At 40.5% G+C, this 14,927-nt stretch overlaps 1 protein-coding gene across 1 annotated transcript in view; it reads right to left on the bottom strand.

Annotated features, from left to right (window-relative positions):
* ANTXR1 (ANTXR cell adhesion molecule 1) overlaps positions 1-14,927 on the bottom strand; it is a 228,429-nt gene that overhangs the window by 103,511 nt on the left and 109,991 nt on the right. The window lies entirely within an intron of this gene.

The following is a 14,927-nucleotide window of genomic DNA, read 5'->3' as shown; positions in this document are numbered from 1 at the left end:
ATCTATAGATTATTCTATATACTCTACCACATTGGGTATTATGTTTCATATATTCAGTTTCTCTAGGCTCTCCCTGACGTGTTCTTTGTACACTTGAGTGGATATTTTACCTTCACTAAGGTGAGAGCTTCCATGACTTCTTTAGTCTTAGACACCATACCTCCGTTAAATCAACCAGAAGTCAGTCTCTCTGGAAAGCACATCACTGTACTGATTCTCACAGAGCCCACAACGTTGGTGCATGGAGACTCACACGCCGAATAGCTACTATGTACCATGCCCTGTGCCAGCTGTCTAAAGACCAGGATTTTAGCCACATTGATCTGATCCCAAAGCTCATGTTTGTTCCCACTTTTCTTCTCCAACTAAGCCTTTCCTCTGTGTTTTGCTAACCTACATCTTTCAAAGGACATATCACCTATAATTATAGCAACAATAGAGGCCATCCTTCTTCCAAGGCTGAGATGAAACATTAGTGAGTCACTTGCAGCCTCAGGGTTTTGGATTGGTCACTTTCGGTACAAAATTCCCTTCAGCCCAAATAATGTAAAAGTACACCAGAGCCTATTCCCCTTCCCAATGACCACATATATAAATCCGTAGTAAAATTAATGCTATTTTGTTAATATACTTGGAACATACAAGTGCTAGTTTTATCTCCCTAAAATTTTGTTTTGTGCTTCCTTTGCATGGCTTCCCATCGTCCAAACTCCATCTTCTCTCATTCATATCCTCTGCAAGGTGAGCCTCCTATCTCCCCTCCAATCCAGTCTCCCCTTATTCCTCCAGGCTGTGTGAAGGGACGGGCAGGTGGGTGTGGGAGCACCTTGGATGGGAAGTGGGATACAGTTAGGGTGAAGAAATCTAGAGGGGAAAGTTAGGTGTGGACCCTGATCCTTCTCTCCTTGATTGGTTGTTGGGAAATGACTTGTCTTCTCCAGGGGTCTTAGAATTGCAAACCAGTTCAGGGAGGGTCTTGTTGTGGAAGACTTTTCGGGCTGAGCAAATCATGAGCTGCCTACGTGTTATTCCCGAATGTCTAAAATGACTAATCCAGCTCCCCTTTGCAGGAAGGCGAACACCTTCTTGGGTAACTGGGAAGTAATCCACTGGATCCATGAAGAGGACAGTCCCCTTAACGGATCCAGTATGCCCTGTTTGTGTTAATTTACTTATCCAAAGGCCTGTGTGGAGGGAGGCTCAGGAATCTTTGGAAGAGATGGGGAATTTCTGGGTGCCTCTGATATTTGCCTTTTATACCCCAGAGTGTATACGAATATTTACCTCTTGGAGCATATATCTTGCCTTGGAAACTATGCTGTAGGATTTTGGAGGCCTAGGACTGGCTGTTCTTTGTGGTCCTACCACTTTGCCCACGGTACTATTTTAATATATGTTGGTCCTGTTCTGCGGCCCCATTCACTACCAGCAACCTCCTCCCTGTACTTCTTTCCCTAATGAAGAGGCCCACATGCTTATACCTGCTGGTATGAATTATCCATCCCAAAGATAACTACCTATTTTGACTGATGGACTGTTTTGCTGACCTTGGAAAGGAAACAGAAGAAAAACATCTCCTTTGATTTCTACTTTTTCTGAAGAGCATGCAGTAATTTTTTATTATGTTGGAAGGCGAGATTGCCACTCAACACAGGCTACTGGATTCGTTCCCTATCGGGCTGGTGAAATTCAAGAAATTTTGGCAAGGGCAGCCTGGCCAACTCTCCTGTTTACCTAAATAGCCTTATGACTAAAAAACTGGGCTGGATTTGTATTTTCTTGTTATTTCAAAACAATTAGTAACAAAATTGAACTGATTTACAAAACAGACCCAGGAAGTTGCCTAGGACAGAAATCTGCATACAGTTCCGCGACACGGTCCCTGCCCTCCTTTGCAGCCTCTCTTGGTCACAGTCACTGGAGCCTCCATCTCTGGGTTCCAGAACACCCCTTCCTGAGCCAGCCTTGACCAAGGCAATTCATGCACCTTCAGTCTTGGCTGGCCACATTAGTGGAACTTCCATAGCCTAGTTTTCTGGTATTCCAGGGTGAGCTCAGGCCATGCCGATATTCCCCAAGTCAAACCTTTTCTTTTCTTCTTCAAAAAATTTACTGATTTGAGAGAGAGGAAGGAGGGAGGGGAGAGAGAGTGGGAAACATCAATTTGCTGTTCCCCCCAGTCATGCACTCATTGGTTGATTCCTGTATGTACCTTGATGGGGGAACCTGCAACCTTGGCATATTGGGAAGATGCTCTAAACAACTGAGCTACCCAGCCAGGGTCACAGCCTTTCTGTAGTTAATTAGATTCTTTTTTTTTTAAGACAAAAGATTGTTTATTTCCTGAATGAGGAGAGATCAGAAGCTAACATCAAAGTCTCATTATGTATAATGTTTAAATTAAATACTAAAGAAATTTCAAAATATGGCAGATAAAGAGGGCTTTTCCAACTGGTCCCAATTGTTTTGTCTCTGACCTTCTCTACTATTGCCCAACTCAACCAATTACAGCCAAACTGGCCCCAAACATGCCTTTACCCAGGCCACACCCTTTTCTGATTCCTGATTCAGAAATCCTGATTCTTTTTTCGTGACCCAGTTCACTTATCATTTCTTCTATGAGTCCTTCTTCGCATGCCCAGACTCTCCACATCATGGCATAACTGGGCTAGGCATTGCTCGCTTCTCTGCTAAAGCACTTATCACGTGACATCACAGATCCTTAAAGTACTTGTTTGTTTCCCATGTATTACCATATTTTGCTGTGTACAATGAGCACCCACATTTTTGGCCCAAACTTTCAGGGGAAAAAATCTTTCCTTTTAATTTTTTAATTCAACTATTTGTTTATTTAAATTTAGAAACAAAGCCGATTAAGTATTCCAGGGTATTATTTTGCATACGGATACCATTCTTGCTTTCTAGAATTACCCTTTTAGCACATAAGCATAGCATAAATAAAAGAATTTAAAACATTTGCACACAAAAGTGCGCATTATACATGGCAAAATATGGTATGTCTTTGTGTTCCTCGGAATTAGGAAAATGAGTGACTCAGATGCTGTATGAGTTTCTGTGGTTCTGTCGGGTATCCAGCCATGTGCTGCAGACCCTCATAAACAAGGGACCTGTCCTCAACCTCGATCAAGTTCAGTGGGCTATTTCCAGTCCACCTTCTCCAGGTCTGCATCCCTGACAAGGGTCTGCTCTGAGTGGAGCTGGTACTGCTCTGAAGAGTCTTTGACTACTGCCCTGCCTGGGATCACTGAGTGCAATTTCCCGGGTAGCAGCAGATTTTTTTCCTCTTAAATCACGCTCAAGCTCCCCATGCCCCTTGGATGCGCATATTGGATTATTGGCCATCCTCTTTGGAAGCCTATTTTCCAACCAGCTTAATGTGTTCTAATCCTACTTCATTCTGGCTTCCTTCTCCTACCAGCAGGTGTCATCACCTCCATATGACCCTTGATTAAGTCTATTCATTCATTCACTCAGTCACCTGCTATGTGCTAACTACTATGCACAGGCATTGAGCCAGGTGTGGGTTGCAGCGGTGAACACGACACTGCCTTTGTTTTCCCTCAAGAAGCATATGGGCTACACTGTACACGAGAGGCAACAGATCTCTCCTGTGTCTGTGCTTTCTTTACTCCAAGTCTCCAAACTCATAACCTACCTCTGCATGGCAGCTGGAAGCCCGCTTTCTTGTAAGATATTAGGAACCATGACGTATTAAGAGCAATACAGATGGTAATTGGGGTCTCTCTTCCTGAAACAATGAGCAACTAGTGTGTAGCTCAACAGGACTTAGTGTGAGAGGAGAGAGAGAAAGGACAACTTGGACTGTGGAAATGGGGCCTTCGGAGAGAGAGCTGTGCAGTCTTTGTCTGGCAACACAAAAAGGGAAGGTCCCTAGACTGTTCATATGGGCCAAAATTATTCTTTCAGGCAAATTTCTATTTTTATAGAAGAAAATATGGTCCAAAAGAAGGAAAATAAAAAAGAGAGGTTTCTGATTTTAAAATCTTGGGATTCTTCAATGAATGGAATTGGGAGTGAATCGAGAGAGCAAGTAATTTTTCTTAAGTAGATTTTAGTCATTAAAAGAAAATTGGAGGGCAATTAGTGACAGGGAAGCGGAACGATAAGAGACCAAGATATTTAAGATTTACTAGGTAAACTTACTAAACTGCTGAATCCTGGGCTCCCTACCCCCCAAATTCTGATATTTTGGGGTTTCTCAGCCATGGTACTATTGACATTTTGGACTGGGCAATTCTTTGTAGTGTGTGTGGGGTTCTTTCCTGTGCATTGTTTCGTTCTTTCTCTCGCTCTCCTCCATCCTCTCTCATATCTATAGAAAAATATGACTAGTTCAAGAAAAGAACAGTGTAAATTAATAAAAATCTGAAGGACAAAATGATTTGACAATCCTTGGGAAACAAGTTGGCCCCATGTTCATCCTCACAGAAATCACATCATACTCCAAAACCACAATGAGTCATGGCTCCTCCAGGGGACCCTGGAGGGTCCAGTCTGCAGCGAAATTCTCTCTGAGGCTGAGCTCTCATCTGCCTGAAATGGTACCTCTGATAAAATGCCCACAAACGTGCTTGGCCTGAGAGATTATTTTAAATAATAATGGGAATTTTCTCTGAGCTAATAATGCATCAACTTTAATACACACTTGTTGTAATTCATTCTTTAAATAGTCTAAATATTCTCCTTATGTTACTCTTGATTCATTTACTGAGAAAACCTTTCTTCAAAATAGTGAAGAGGGACGTGGGTTGGGGGGCTGGATGAAAAAGGTGAAGGGATTGCCTTGGCTGGGTGGCTCAGTACATTGGAGAATCATTCTGTGCACCAAAAGGTTGTGGGTTCAATCCCTGGTCGGGCATATACCTAGGTTTTGGGTTCAATGTCTCTCTCTCTCTCTCCCTCTTCCTCTCTCTTTGAAATAAATAAAAAATATCCTTGCGTGAGGATTTAAAAAAAACATGAAGGGATTAACCCAAGTACAAACTGGTAGTTACAAAGCAGTCATGGGGATGTAAAGTTAAACAGAGGGAATAGAGTCAGTATAGCCAATAATACTGGAATAACTATGTATAGTGCAAGATAGGTTCTAGACTTACCAGGGGAAATCACTTGGTAAGTTATGTAGATGTCTAACCACTATGCTGTACACTTGAAACTAATATAATATTGAACTTCAACTGTAATTGAAAATATAGTGAGGAAACTGCCACCTAGTCCCCTTTGGTTTAATGCCATACCCACTTTAGTGGTGATGGTTTCCTGGCAGGCAACATCTTCCAAGTTTCCCCCAATCTGTTCCTAAACTTGTCATGGATGCATACTTCTTAATCAGGGGATCATTGCCTATTTATAATCTACAGAACATAAACAGCAAATCTTTTAATGAGACAGGCCATTAGATTTTTACACAGCAAGAAAAGAGAATGGCAATAGACTAGTGAAGGGCTGTCATTCTTTGACAGACTACCATGTGTCGCAAGCCCCTCGTATATTTTACCTTTAATCTTTATAATGGCCACTCAAGACAAGGCTCTGAGACAGGCTCAGGTTAACTCACCCAAGATCACCCTGAACAGTGGAGGGGCTAGGATTTGAACTTAGGATTTTTGACTCAATATCTTATTTTCTTAATTCCTCCATTATGCTATAATTATAGGGCAATTCTTGTTTTGGTGCCTCAAGGCTGAGTTTGCTGCATTTTTATTTTCATTCAAAAAAATTTTCTCTGAGCTCTGGCCGGGTAGCTCAATTGTTTAGAGCATCAACCCACACACCCAAAGGTTGCAGGTTCAATTCCTGGTCGGGGTGCGTATGGAAGGCAACTGATTGATGTTACTTTCTCACATTGATGTTTCTTTCTCTCTGTCCCCGCCCTCCACCCTTTCCTCTCTTTCTGAAATCAATAAAAACATGTCCTTGGGTGAGGATTTTTTTAAGAAATAAAGAATTTCTCTGAATAGTGACTTGACATGGGTCCACTCAAATTTACTGGACCCTGTTACTGTTTGTAGCCAGGCTGTTTCTCATATAAATTAGGAAGAAAAAGAGAAGGTTCCCCATTGATTTACTGTTGATTTTAGCTCCTTTTGTCTAACTTTAGATCTCTTTCCTCTCTTCAAAGATGATGATTCTCCAACCTGGAAACCAATACAAATCAAATCCTGACCACAGTTAATAGGGAGGAGCATCAGCTGGGCCTCACTGCTACACACCCGGGGGGCGGCGGGTAGGTGATCAAGAGTGTGATGTGTACATCCTAGCAGGGTGGTTGCCAACCTGAAAAATGGCCCGAAATTAGAAGGCACCAGAAATTGATACCAAATGAGAGGAAAAGAAAAAAAAAAAGAAAGAAAGGGACCATGACCAAACTCCACTCATGAACATATCCCGTCCTTGCTCAGGTTTGTTTCTCTTCACAGAGAGCCTCTGCCCACTTCCTCACCTGTGACTGTCATTTTCCAGATCACCACTTGGGTTTTATCTTGTGATTCTTTCTGGATTCACTCCTCCTTCCGCTCCCTGAAGTCCTATAGCATCTACACCTGGTTCGCACAATCTTATTCTTTATTTTATGCTTTTTTTATATGATTGTTTGACTCTCTTCTCCAACAGGATTTTAAGCTCCTTATGGATATGACTTATAAAATGTAAGTAGAGCACTGGAGATGTCGTAGGTGTTTGAGAAGCCCTTGTTGAGTGACTCTCTGATTTTTGTACACTTTGGGTGGGAAATTACAGAATTTTAAGGTATTTATCTAAAAGAAGACAACTGTTGGCCACAGCCTGGTAGCAGAGTTGGTTAGAGTGCTGTCCTGGTGTGCCAAAGCTGCAGTTCACTCCCCGGTCAGGGCACACACAAGAAGCAACCAGTGAATGAAACAACAAATTAATCTCTCTCTCTCTCTCTTTCTCCCCTCCCCTCCTTTCCACTATACCCCCGCACAAAAAAAAAAAAAAAATCAATCAATAAGAAAACAGTTAAAAGAAGACAACCTTTCATGAAAAATTCTTTAAAGCACTAAATGTACTTGCTTTGTTCTCAAAAGGACAAACTTCTTTTTGATATTTCCCTTAAAATGGCACCATCTTAGTAATTTTTCTCACCTATTACTAGAGACTGCGGATAACAGGGAAGCCAGTGAAGTCTACGGAGATGGGATGCATGTAAATATGCTGGTAGGAGAGGACTTTGGCTGTGTGACCATTTTCTATAGTCATGGAGCTCAGCAAAGTTTACCATTTGTATAGGAACCTTTTAGCTCTTGGATGGAAAAATCTTTTTCCTGTAAAACCTCATGGAATCTCTGCTCCTGGCAGGGGCAATGGTTATTCATTGTGAATCTTGAAAACTGTGACACGGTTGTCCAAATGGGCACCAAATGAAGCGAGGAAAGAAAAGGCTGGACTACATATTTCAAATTATCTTCGGTTCCAGTTGATGGAACTGGGCAGGCTGCAACTGGCATCAACAAGACTAACCCTTTACTCAGACCCAGGGGATCTTTTTATTTGATCTAAAAACCTTGTCCTTCAAACCACCTGCTGCCCAAGAAAGAAACACAAGTCCAAGACCTTACTTCATATTCTGGATGACCACACAGCTTGCTTCTCTATTTTGCTCAGCGATAGCTTCATTCGTTTCAAGTTGTGCTTCTGTGTAGGGCCTTTTGGGTATTGGAGTTTTATGCTTGAATGTAAGTCCCTTTGGATGAATTTGGACATTGAGTCTGTTCGCTTTAGTCACCTGGGCTTGGCTGAGTGACAAACATGTACTCCTAAGGATATATCTTGTCTCAGAAGAGTCTCTTTGTTCCAATAGGACTCTGAAATGAGGAGCTAACTGGGAAGAGTCTCCAACTCATTCAGTAATTTTGACTAAGCTTCTACTATAATAACGGCTAATATTTAGGGAGTGCTTACTACCTGCCAGGTCTTCTGCCAAGCACTTTACACAAATTTTATTTCGTATTCAGAACAGTGCTAAGAAATGTAAAGACCTATTATTCAGATTTTATAGATTAGAAAATTGAGCCACAAAGGGGCTACATAACTTGGTTGAGGCCACACAACTTGTCTACAGCAAAACTGATCTGATTCTTCCCCTCAACCCCAAATTTTCTTCAATCTTCCTCTTGTCAGCTGAGGGCAACTCCATTCTTTTGGTTACTGAGGCCAAAACCCTTGGGGTCATTCTTTTTAAAAAATTTAATTAATTGTTTTTAATTGAGTTTATCCGTGTGACATTGGTTCACAAAATCACATAGGTTTCAAGTGTACAACTCAAGAAAACATCATTTGCATACTGCATTGTGTGCCCATCGCCAAAGTAAAGCCTTTTTCTGTCCCCAGTTATCCTTTCTTTATCCTCTTCCACCTGCCCCCACACTCCTTTCCCTCTGGTTATCACCACACTACTGTCTGTGTGTGTGTATGTGTATATACATCTATATGTCTATATATATCTATAAATATCTCCCCAAGAAACCAGAATTATCTTCTGGAGGGTAGGCTCCTTGTAGTACAGGCTTCCCTCATAGGTGATTGTTCTAGGAATCCATCTGTATCCGTGTATCAGCTGGCGTTGTTGTGAGAGGCTGCATCCTGCTTCAGTGAATTTTTTTTGAAGACACTTTCAATGTGTTTGCCTATTTCATGATGGGTGATTTACGAGTGCACCTGCCCACAATGTGCTGAATGTTCAGCAGTTTTTGACCAAAACAGCATCAGCTCCATACCCCACCCTCCCTATTCACCTGATCTTGCCCCAGTGATATTTTTTGTTTGTTTGTTTCCTGGCATGATAAAAGTCATCAAAAGGAAATGTTTTGCTATTGTAGAAGAGGTGAAACCAAAAAATGGCAGAAATACTAAAAGTCATCAAAATCAATGAGTTCAAAAACTGTTCTGAGCAGTGGAAAAAAAACACCTTGATAGGTGTATTGCATCAAATGGAAAATGCTTTGAAGGTGACTGAAGTTAAAACATGAAAGAATAATAATAGAATTTTAAAAAATATTTATTTTCATTACATGTTGAAAAGAAAAAATTTTAGATGAGAAAATTAATTTGACTGGCTTCATTGCACTTTTTAAATTGTATTTTTCCTATTGCCTTTTAGCCCCTTCATTTCCCCCTCCTCTCGCAATCACCACATTGTTGGTCAGGTCCATGAGTCCTTTTAGCTTTTTGCTTTATCCCTCTATCCCCTAAACTGTCCCCCAGAGCTGTCATCCTGCTCTCTATCTATGAGTCTCTCTCTATTTTGCTTGTTAGTTCAGTTTGTTCATTACATTCCACAAATGAGTGAAATCATGTTGTATTTGTTTTTCTCTGACTGGCTTATTTCACTTAGCACAATGTCCTACAGGTCCAATGAACATAGGGGTCCTTATGTTCTTTCAAATTACTGTTTTGGGTTTCTTCAGATACATTGCCAGAAGTGGAATCACTTCTTCTTTTTTTATGTTTCTTCTTTTTTATAGACGAATAATATTCAATTGTGTAAATGACCCATAGTTGTTTTATCCACTCATCTATTGATGGACACTTGGGCTGCTTCCATATCTTGGCAATTGTAAATAATGCTGCAATGAACATAAGGGTACTTATGTTCTTTCGAATTACTGTTTTGGGTTCCTTTGGATATATTCCCAGAAGTGGGATCACTGGGTCAAAAGGCAGATCCATTTTTAATTTTTTGAGGTATCTCCATACTGCTTTCCACAGTGGCTGCACCAATCTGCATTCGCCCCAACAGTGCAAAAGTTTTCCCCTTTCTCCACATCCTTGCCAACACTTGTTTGTTGTACAATTTAAAAAAATAAACCAGAATCCACACTTTTTTATAAATAAATTGTTTTTTGGGTCTCCTCTAGTATATATTTGTTTAATCCCCTCACCTTTTCACCCCCTCTGACAGCTGTCAGTCTGTTCAATGTATCAATGCTTCTGTTTCTATTTTGTTAAATTATTTTGTTCATTAGATTCTACATATAAGTGAGATCATATAGTATTTGTCTTTCTCTGACTGGCTTATTTCATTTAGCATAATGCTCTCCAGGTCTATCCATGTTGTCACGAAAGGTGTATTTCCTTCTTTTTTTAAAAAAGATTTTATTTATTTACTTTAGAGAGAAGGGAAGGGAAAGAGAGAGAGAGGGAGAGAAATATCAATATGTGGTTGCCTCTCATGTGCCCCCTACTGGGGACCTGGCCCGTAACCCAGGCATGTGCCCTAACTGGGAATCAAACTGGTGACCCTTTGGTTTGCAGCCCACGCTTAATCCACTGAGCTACACCAGCCAGGGCAGATTTCTTTCTTTCTTTTTATTTTATTTTATTTTATTTTTTTCTATGGCTGAGTAGTGTTCCATTGTGTAAATGTACCACAGCTTTTATATCCACTCATCTACTGATGGGCACTTGTACTGTTTCCAGATCTTGGCTGCTGTAAATAATATTGCAATGATGTAGCGGGCACATACTCTTTCAAATTACTGTTTTTGGTTTCTTAGGATAAATTCCCAGAAGTGGAATTGCTGGGTCCAAAGGCAGTTCTATTTTTAAATTTTTTGAGGTAACTCCATACTGGCTGTACCAGTCTGCGTTCCCACCAACAATGCACAAATGTTCCCTTTTCTCCACATTATTGCTAACACTTGTTGCTTGTTCATTTATTGGTGATAGCCATTCTCTCAGATGTAAGGTAATATATCATTGTGGTTTTAATTTGCATTTCTCTGATGATTAGTGACATTGAGCATCTTTGTATATGTCTATTGGCCATCTGTATGTCCTCTTTGGAGAACTGTCTATTAAAATCCTTTACCTATTTTTTAATTCAATTGTGTGTTTGCTTATTTATTTATTTATTTATTTATTTGTGTGTTGAGTTGTCTGAGTTCCTTATAAATTTTGGATATTAATCCCTAATCAGATGTATCATTGGTGAAAATGTCCTCCCATTCAAAGCACTGTCTTTTCACATTGTTGATGGTTTCCTTCGCTGTGCAAAACTTTTTAGTTTGATGTAGTCCCATTTGTTTATTTTTTTCTTTGTTTCCCTTGTCCAGGGAGATGTATCAGAAAAAAATATTGCTATAAGAAATGTCCAAGATTTTATGGCCTATGTTTTCTTCTAAGATTTTTATGTTTTTGCAATTTACATATAAGTCTTTAAAGCATTTTGAGTTTATACTTGTATATGGTGTCAGTTAGTGGTCTGGTTTCATTATTTTGTATATATCTGTCCAATTTTCCAAACACTATTTATGAAGAGACTGTCTTTACTCCATTGTATGTTTTTGCCTCCTTTGGCAAATATTAATTGACCATAAAGGCATGGGTTTATTTCTGGTCTCTCTATTCTGTTCCATTATCTATATGCTTGTTCTTATGCCGGTACCATGCCGTTTTGATTACTAGGGCATTGTAGTATAATTTGGTATCAGGTAGTGTGATACCTCCAACTTTGTTCTTCTTTTTCAAGACTGTTGAGGCTACTTGAAGTCTTTTGTAGTTCCATATAAATTTCTGAAATATTTCTTCTAGATCCATGAAATATGCCATTGGTATTTTAATAGGAATTGCATTGACTCTATAAATTGCTTTGGGTAGTATGGACATTTTAATGATGTTAATTATTCTTATCCATGAACATGGTATATGCTTCCACTTATTTGTATCTTCAATTTCTTCCTTCAGTATCCTTTAATTTTCCAAGTATAGGCTTTTACCTCATTGGTTAAATTTATTCCTAGGTACCTTAGGTGTTTTGTTGCAATAGTAAATGGATTGTTTTCTTAATTTCTCTTTCTGATAGTTTGCTATTGGTGTATAAAACTGCCACAAATTTCTGAATATTAATTTTGTATCCTGCTACTTTACTGAATTCACTCATCACTTCCAGTAGTTTTTTGGTGGAGTCTTTAGGGTTTTTTTATATACGGTATCATGTCATCTGTGAATAATGTGAGTTTTACTTCCTCTTTTCCTATTTGGATGCCTTTCATTTCTTCTTTTGTCTGGTTGCTGTAACCAGAACTTCCAGTACTATGTTGAATAAGAGTGGTTGAAAGCAGCTGTGGCTGATGTGGCTCAGTGGATTGAGTGCCAGCCAGCTTGTGAACCAAAGGGTCGCTGATTTGATTCCCAGTCAGGGCACATCACGTACCTGGGTTGCAGGCCAGGTCCCCAGTTGAGGGCATGTGAGAGGCAACTGATCAATATATCTCTTAAACATTGATGTTTCTCTCCGTTCTTTCTCCCTCCCTTCCCCTCTCTCTAAAAGTAAATAAAATCTTAAAAAAAAAAAACAGTGAAAGTGGATATTCCTGTCTTTTTTCTGTTCTTAAGGGAAATATTTTTTAGTTTTTGTTATACATGGTCTTTATTATGTTGAGGTGTGGTACCTCTATTCCCACTTTGTGGAGAGTTTTTATCATAAGTAGGTGCTGGATTTTTATCAAATGCCTTTTCTATATCTATTGATATGAACTTGAATTTTTATTCTTCATTTTGTTTAGGTGGTGTATCACATTTATTGATTTGAAGATATTGTACCAACCATGCAACTATGGAATCAATTGTACTTGATTGTGGTGTACGATATTTTTAATGTATTGTTGGATCTGGTTTGCTAATATTTTGTTCAGGATTTTAGTATCTATGTTCCTTAGAAATATTGGCTTATAATTTTCTTTTTTTTGTAGTGTCTGTATCTGGTTTTGGAATTAGGATAATGTTGGCCTCATAAAATGAGCTTGGAAGTCTTCTCTCTTCTTGAATTTTCTGGAATAGGTTGAGAAGGAGAGGGGTTAGCTCTTCTTTGAATGCTTGGTAAAATTCATCGTGGGACCCTTCTTGATTCCTCTATCCTCAAGCCCTACATTCAATGTTTTGGGAAATCCATTAGCTTTGTCTTCAAATTATTCCTGATGCTGACCACTTCCTTCCTCTCCATTGCTCCCTCTTGGGTCAAGCTGCCATCATCTCTGGCCTAAAATATTGCCATAAGCCTCCTAACTAGGGTTTCCCTGCGTCTTTCCACAGGCTGGCCCAGCAGCCAGAGTGATCTTTCAAATACAAATCTGATCATGTTGTGCTTCTGTGCAAAAGCCAAAGTTCCCACAAGACCCTCCACTCTCTATCCCTTTACCTTACTGCCACTGCTCCCCTCACTCGCTCTCTCCCAGTGACTGACCGTCCGTCTTGTTCTTCCTTAAACACACCAGGTGTCTGGTCTTGGGGTCTAAGCACTAGGGCTCTCTGTTTGGTATGTTTTTCCCCTTGTAGCCTCCCAGTCAACTTCAAGCTCTGAACTCAAATACCATCTCCTCAATATATCTCTATTTACATTACACTCACTCAAGAAGTACCAAATCCTCTTATTCTGCTCCATTTTTAAATGGAATATATTATATTTTAACATAATATATAATTCATTTACTATGTTTCTTGTTTATTATCTATCTTCTTTTCCTTCCCCCTCCCCACTGGACAGATTTCTGTCTGTTGAATTCTCTGATGTATCCCAAGCAGCCAGGGTAGTGCCCAGCACACTGTGCATGATCAATGAGTATCTGTTGAGTAAATGAATGAATGGATCTGGATCTCAAACTTTAGGGTGGCTCTAACTTTGTTGTAGACATACAGCATTCTCAAATAAAAAGGGGAATAACGCAGGAGATGTTATGAGGTGGTGTTGATCAAAGCGCCCGTCGAACAGAAAACTTGGCGACAGGCACTCAGATGAAGGTGGATGGTGTAAGTGCAGGCTGGAGTGAGTAGACAGGTACACTCACTCCAGTGAGTGAGGGAAGGTACGCAGGGAATTTACTGGACGTTCTTTTCATTTGGTGTTACATTAGTGAGGACACCCTTTCTTTGGCTTAGAGGCCCAGGACTTAAATTTGTAGTGCTGTTTCTGCCATAGCACAGGTTTGGTTCCGAGGTATTTCCCCCTTCTCATCTCCCTGCCCTTGTGGCCTCAAGGTCATGGCTCTTTCTCTGGTATGATCAGACAAAATGAGAAATACAGGCCCAAATTGTTGGATCATTCAGAGGAGGGAGGAATCTGGAACGAAGTTGTTAGATTTGGGGTATTTTAATCATTTCCTGCAGGTTGGCAGGTTCCAAAAGGATCAATTTCTAAAAGACTCAGGCAGGGTACATTTGAAGAAATTTCACTGCTTGTGCAGAGAGTTTACATATTTGTCTCCAGATTTGATGCTCCACTGACAGATTCCTGAGACACAGACATTTCTCAGACACTCCTTTGTGATAACCCTACTCTCTTTGGTCAAGCAAAACTTTTCTGTAGCCTGTTCCCATCGCACCAGCTTACACTGCTTTCAAGAAAACTGTTTGGTCCAAATACGGGAAGAAAAATGGGGGGGGGGAGTGGAGAGGCAGGCGTTGGGAGGGAGGTTGTGTGTCAGGAGGCCTGGCTGCCTGCTCATTTATCTTGCCTGGCTTCAGTGCTGCCTGCTCCCTCTCCTCCACCTGTGATGGTGTTAAGGACACAAACCCCAATTACTGAGGGGTTCCAAAAAAATGTCCTTCAAAGGCTGGAAAGGAATTTATCATAGCATCTGCCCAAGCTGACCACCAGGTCAAACACATAAGTCTCTAGAATGATCTAAAGGAAAAAGTGCATTTGGCTGCAGAATCTGAATATTCAGACAAAGATTCGTTTGGAAATGCCCGTGTCAGGCGCTGAGGTCTGTGCACGAGCTAACCAAGCCCTGACTGCCCTCCCACGGGAGAACTCGGGAGACAATGACAGTGGGAGGGAGCAGCCACACAGGCCGAAGTGTGTCCAACCACAGCCTTGGAACCACCAATCTAGGGCCCAACCCACAGGCTGTTTCAATTGGTCTGGCATG

The sequence above is a fragment of the Desmodus rotundus genome, chromosome 5, assembly GCF_022682495.2.
Source record: "Desmodus rotundus isolate HL8 chromosome 5, HLdesRot8A.1, whole genome shotgun sequence".
Classification (NCBI taxonomy): domain Eukaryota; kingdom Metazoa; phylum Chordata; class Mammalia; order Chiroptera; family Phyllostomidae; genus Desmodus; species Desmodus rotundus.
The sequence above is the reverse complement of the archived record's forward strand: the minus strand, read 5'-3'. Positions and strand labels throughout refer to the sequence as shown.